Raw genomic sequence first — 6,550 nt, forward strand, 5'->3', positions numbered from 1 at the left:
GTCTGATTTATTGATCTCTCTCAATAACAACCAAAAAACTAACAATATTCAAAAAAAAAAAAAAAAAAAATCACGTGCTAGGCGATTGCTAAATTAATGGGGGAAAAAATGGATGGTTTCAAAAGTGCACCAAGCTTTATCCCAAGCCTCTGTGGTAAACCCCTCTTTTATTGATGAAAGTTTAAGATGAAGAGTGACTATTTTAAAGCTCAAACATCATTTTGATTTTGTTTAATATTATTTTCCCATGCATGCATTAATTTTAGTGCTGTTTAATCGCATCCAAAATAAAAGTTTTTGTTTACATAATGTATGTATGTGTGCTGTGTATATTTATTATGCATATATAAATACACACACATGCATGTATATATTTCAGAAAAAATAGGTTGGTGTTTAATGTTTATATATTAAATATATTTATTCATAATATAAATTATATTAATATAAATATAAACATGTAAATATTTTCAAAATATATACTGTATGTGTGTGTATTTATGTATACATAATAAATATACACAGCACACATACAAACTTTTATTTTGTATGCGATTAATCGCTTGACAGCACTAATTAATTTGAATAAATAAAGCTGAATATCCATCCATTTTTCTCTTAGAAATGCAGATCCAACAAATATAATAAATAAGCTGATTGAATGACTTTAATTCAAGTTATATACTGTATTTTAAAGTTCAAATGCAAAACAAATAGTTACAGCAACCTCCATTGGTTTTACATGGTATGGCACAATACAAATAAGTAATCTCATATTTCACAAATAAATGTTCTGATAATTTAGCCTTTTGTTCACACTACTGATCCCAAGTTTGTAATAATTAATATTTTAATATATTTATATGCTCAAAGAGGCTGCATTTATTTGATACAGTAATATTGTAAAATATAGTATTATCATTTAAAAGAATTTAAAAGAGTTTTCCATTTGAATATATTTTAAATGTAATATTTCTAAAGCAAGCTGATTTTTCAGCATCAATACTCCAGACTTCAGTGTCACATAATCCTTCAGAAATCATTCAGATATGCTGATTTGCTGCTCAACAAATATTTCTTTTTATTATTAATAATTAATATAATTAATGTAGAAAACAGTTGTGCTGCCTAATATTTTTGTGGAAACTATGATATGTGACCCTGGACGACAAAACCAGTCTTAAGTGTCAATTTTTCAAAATTGAGATTTATACATCATCTGAAAGCGGAATAAATAAGCTTTCCATTGATTTATGGTTTGTTAGGATCGGACAATATTTGGCTGAGGTACAACTATTTGAAAATCTGGAATCTGAGGGTGCAAAAAAATCTAAATATTGAGAAAATCGCCTTTAAAGTTGTCTAAATGAAGCCTTTAGCAATGCATATTACTAATCAAAAATGAAGTTTTGATACATTTACGGTAATACATTTACAAAATATCTTCTTGGAACATGATCTTTACTTAATATACTAATGATTTTTGGCATAAAAGAAAAATTTATGATTTTGACCCATACAATGTATTTTTGGCTATTTCTACAAATATACCCCAGCGACTTAAGACTGGTTTTGTGGTCCAGGGTCACATGTCATAGTTTATTCAAAAGTTTGGGTTAATTAAGTTAAGAATGCGTTAAATTGACAGTGAAGACATTTAGAATGCAACAAAAGATTATATTTCAAATAAATCCTCTTTTTAACTTTCTATTCATCAAAGAATTTTGAGAAAAAAATATATGACAGTTTCCACAAAATGATTAAGCAGCATAAACATTTTCACCATAAAAATAAGAACCATTATCATTAATTGACAATAACCGAGCACCAAATCAGCATTACAGAAACAAATTATTTAAAATAATAATAATAATAATAATATTTCACAATATGAGTTTTTACCATATTTTTGATCAAATAAATGCAGCCGTAGTGAGCATAACAGACTTCTTTCAAAAACATTAAAAAAATCCTAATAATTCCAGACTTTTGATTGGTAGTATACAGTATGTGTTGTTGCAACATAAACAAAATTAGGCTGATGATTCATTTTATGTCTTAAATAGAAATTATTGTATCAGGTTTAATGAATTAATAATAATGAAACGTATTTGTTCATATTCACTACTCGCATTACATATCCATATACAGTACATTCCATAATCCATAACATGTTAATTTAAAGGCAAGTTAAAATTCAGACGAAATTTCAGTAGCTTTAGTACATAATGTGTTTGAGATGTCCCAGTGATTCCAAGTGGAATGAGTACAAGATTCCATCAGAGGGAAGGGCCTGTGTTTGCTTGTGAAGGGCCGTGTGCATGGCCTTGGGTCCGTCAGCAGGAATCTTCCCAAGGCCCCGGGCTGCGCGCCAAGCCTTTTACCAAATAATAGCATCTATTACTCCTAAGAAGGAAACAAGACTTAAACTTACAAGAAGATGAAAGAGGTTTTGTGTTGTTTGAGTGCTTGCTGCTAGTTTAAACTACATGTTACATAATACTTACAAGATGAATTTAATGTCACGTATCCTTTAAATGTTGTGAAAAGCACAAGTCACTGTTGTTAAGCGAAGCAAGCTGTTGCTGCATACTGATAGTATTCCACGTCTCTGCAAGGTGGCTTTGTACTTGTAGTGTAATGATCTGCAGGTATGAAATGGTGCTGTTGCTTAGTGCCGGTCCAAATAAGGGGATCAACTGGGCCAGCTGTGAAAGAACAGGAACAGTGATGTCAGAATAAATCCAAATGCGCTCTCAGACTTTTTTTTTGGGCCAAACTCTGCATTCTTTGGGATTCTGAGAGAATGAATGGCCTACTTCGTCATGGTAACACATTGTACACAAACAAAAATGAAAGGACAAGATGTACACTGTGATTAGTATTGAGTTTCAGTGCATAAACAAAAAACTATCCTTCAGGGTATTTTAGTCGTTCACACATATTTCCAAATGATAAATCAATCAACATGCAGGTGTAGACTACGAACAAACGGAAATGACTTTACATGATACGGAAAGTTCCATGTCTTATCCCACTCACAGTACTGTTTCACAGTTTCCACTAAATTATTAAGCAGCAAAAACTGTTTCCAACATTGAAAATACAATTTATTACTAATTGGTAATAGCTGAGCACCAAATCAGCATATTTGATAATTCAGCATTTTTAATAAGAAAGATAAATATTCTATGGTGAATCTTGCAAAAACATCCAATTCATATTTCACCCTAAAGTCCAAAATGAATGAATGAATGAATACATAAATAAATAAATACTATATTTAAAAACTGCATAATCAGCATATATGTGTATATACAGGTGCATCTCAATAAATTAGAATGTTGTGAAAAAGTTCATTTTTTCTTGCAAGTTATTTCAAAAAGTGAAACTTTCATATATTTTAGATTCATTGCATGTAAAGTAAAACATTTCAAAAGTTTTTTGGTTTTAATTTTGAGGATTAGAGCTTACAGCTCATGAAAGTCAAAAATCAGTATCTCAAAATATTAGAATATTTACATTTGAGTTTCAATTACTGACCATCCCTACAGTATAAATTCCGGGTATCTCTTGTTCTTTGAAACCACAATAATGGAAGACTGCTGACTTGGCAATGATCCAGAAGACGAACATTGACGCCCTCCACAAAGAGGGTAAGTCACAGAGGGTCATTACTGAAAGGTGTGGCTGTTTACAGAGTGCTGTATCAAAGCATATTAAATGCAAAGTTGACTGGAAGGAAGAATTTGGGTAGGAAAAGGTGCACAAGCAACAGGGATGACCGCAAGCTTGAGAATACAGTCAAGCAAAGCTGATTCAAACACTTGGGAGAGCTTCACAAGGAGTGAACTGAAGCTGGAGTCAGTGCATCAAGAGTCACCACGCTCAGACGTCTTCAGGAAAAGGGCTACCAAGCCACTTCTGAACCAGAGACAACATCAGAAGCATCTTACCTGGGCTGTGGAGAAAAGAACTGGACTGTTGCTCAGTGGTCCAAAGTCCTCTTTTCAGATAAAAGTAAATTTTGCATTTCATTTGGAAATCAAGGTCCCAGAGTCTGGAGGAAGAGTGGAGAGGCACAGAATCCATGTTGCTTGAAGTCCAGTGTGAAGTTTCCACAGTCTGTGATGATTTGGGCTGCCATGTCATCTGCTGGTGTTGGTCCACTGTGTTTTCTGAAGTCCACAGTCAACGCAGCCATCTACCAGGAGATTTTAGAGCACTTCATGCTTCCTTCTGCTGACAAGCTTTATGGAGATGCTGATTTCATTTTCCAGCAGGACTTGGCACCTGCCCACACTGCCAAAGGTACCAAAAGCTGGTTCAATGACCATGGTGTTGGTGTGCTTGACTGGCCAGCAAACTCGCCTGACCTGAACCCCATAGAGAATCTATGGAGTATTGTCAAGAGGAAGATGAGAGACACCAGACCCAACAATGCAGATGAGCTGAAGGCCACTATCAAAGAAACCTGGGCTTCCATACCACCTCAGCAGTGCCACAAACTGATCGACTCCATGCCACGCCGAATTGAGGCCGTAATTAAAGCAAAAGGAGCCCCTACCAAGTATTGAGTACATATACAGTAAATGAACATACTTTCTAGAAGGCCAACAATTCACAAAACATGTTTTTTTATTGGTCTTATGAAGTATTGTAATTTGCTGAGATTTTTGTTAAATGTGAGCCAAAATCATCACAATTAAAAGAACCAAAGACTTAAACTACTTGAGTCTGTGTGCATTGAATTTATTTAAGTTGAATATAAGTTGAATTACTGAAATAAATGAACTTTTCCATGACATTCTAATTTACTGAGATGCACCTGTATAAAATAAACGTTTTTGTTTGCATAATATGTGTTCTGTGTATATTATGTATATATAAATACACACACATACAGTATATATTTTGAAAATATTTACATGTATTTACATATATATATATATATATATATATATATATATATATTTATTTATATTATAAATAAATATATTTAATATATAAAAATTACATATTTTTCGGAAATATATACGTGCATGTGTGTGTATTTATATATACATAAATATACACAGTACACACACATATATTATGTAAACAAAAACTTTTATTTTGGATGCGATTAATCGTTTGACAGCACTAATATATGTGTGTGTGTGTGTGTGTGTGTGTATATATATATATATAATTATACATACTTTATTTTACAAGTAAATTAGCTTTTATATGTACTGTAGTATAGTACTGTATTCATGAGTATCGTCATCAAAATTTTGAATTAATTAATAGTGGGAAAAAATCCAAATGTATTACGGTAATGACAGTTTGGGAGGGAAATTAGTTAACTTGCGAAAAAAGTACAACAACAAAAGGGAAAAAAAGGCTTCATTGCAAAATATAACTGCTTACATTTTTTTCAAAATTGTGAGATTCGTGACACTGGTCAAATATCAAGTGTGGTGTATCATTTGGAGAGCACTTTTAAACCGTGTCTATTTATAGAATACATTTTCCAAACTCCTGCGAGCCTAAAGAGGATCCGTGGTTTGGAGATAGATAGATGGATGGATAGATAGATAGATAGATAGATGGATAGATGGATAGATGGATAGATGGATAGATAGATAGATAGATAGATAGATAGATAGATAGATAGATAGATAGATAGATAGATAGATAGATGGATGGAGGGATGGATTTTCCAGACTTACTCCTGCAAGCATAACCATAAGTTTTTCATGGCCTCAGTTTACCAAAGACCTGTGGTTACAGCCTTTCTCAAGTGCCCTGTGGAAACAATAGCACAGTCACAAGCAGATATGCTTCTGAAATGGGCTCAATATTTATGAGCGGGTTACTATGTAAATAGATTCAGCAAACAATTGAGGAGGAAAAAAGGACTTTCTGTTTGTCTATGCTGTTTCCTGGATCCGCGTGTGCTAATGGACTGTTCTCTAATCAGTTCAGCTGTCAGAGCTGGCAAGATTTCTGCTTGCACTACAAGTTTGATGCATGGCTCTCAGTGAATATCAGAGCGGTCCAGTACTGAACACAACAGAACAGTGAATAGAATATTAAGAGTATTTAAGATTAGTTTTAAAGACAGAAAACTGACATCGTGTGCTGTGGGTGGTTGGTATGTGACGTTATGTATATTAAAACTCATTCAGGCACAATTTACATGCATTTTGCAGCACAAATTTAGGTTATTAACACCATAAACCCATTTCTTCTTCTTAATCTAGCAACATTTGTGAGCTCCAACTTTTAGATTAAATAAGAGGAGCACTGTGGCATCCGAATTCAGTGAAGCATTGCTCAAAAAGTCCTGTATCTGCAGACAACACTTAAATTGTTAATGTTCCAGAGAATCACTGTAGTTTCTCACAGTGTTTTAACACACAAGGCCTTTGTTTTCCACAAGCTGAAAGCAAAGAGAGCAGAAAGAGGTCTTCATTTCTTCACTTCTTGTAACAGCGCCCTCTTCTGTTATTTATGACATTAGCAGTACATCTCATGTTTTGTTTTTTTTCCATTAGTTTTTTCT

At 33.2% G+C, this 6,550-nt stretch overlaps 1 long non-coding RNA gene across 1 annotated transcript; it reads right to left on the reverse strand.

The window, feature by feature from the left end:
* Positions 1 to 755: 755 nt before the first annotated feature.
* On the reverse strand, positions 756 to 6,275 carry LOC131529215 (uncharacterized). The gene is made up of 3 exons (XR_009268024.1): positions 5,715 to 6,275; positions 2,508 to 2,708; positions 756 to 2,406 (listed from the first exon to the last, which is right to left on the reverse strand). It is a non-coding gene; the product is annotated as an uncharacterized LOC131529215 (long non-coding RNA).
* Between the last annotated feature and the right edge of the window lie 275 nt (positions 6,276 to 6,550).

This window comes from Onychostoma macrolepis, chromosome 21 (assembly GCF_012432095.1).
Source record: "Onychostoma macrolepis isolate SWU-2019 chromosome 21, ASM1243209v1, whole genome shotgun sequence".
Classification (NCBI taxonomy): Eukaryota; Metazoa; Chordata; class Actinopteri; order Cypriniformes; family Cyprinidae; genus Onychostoma; species Onychostoma macrolepis.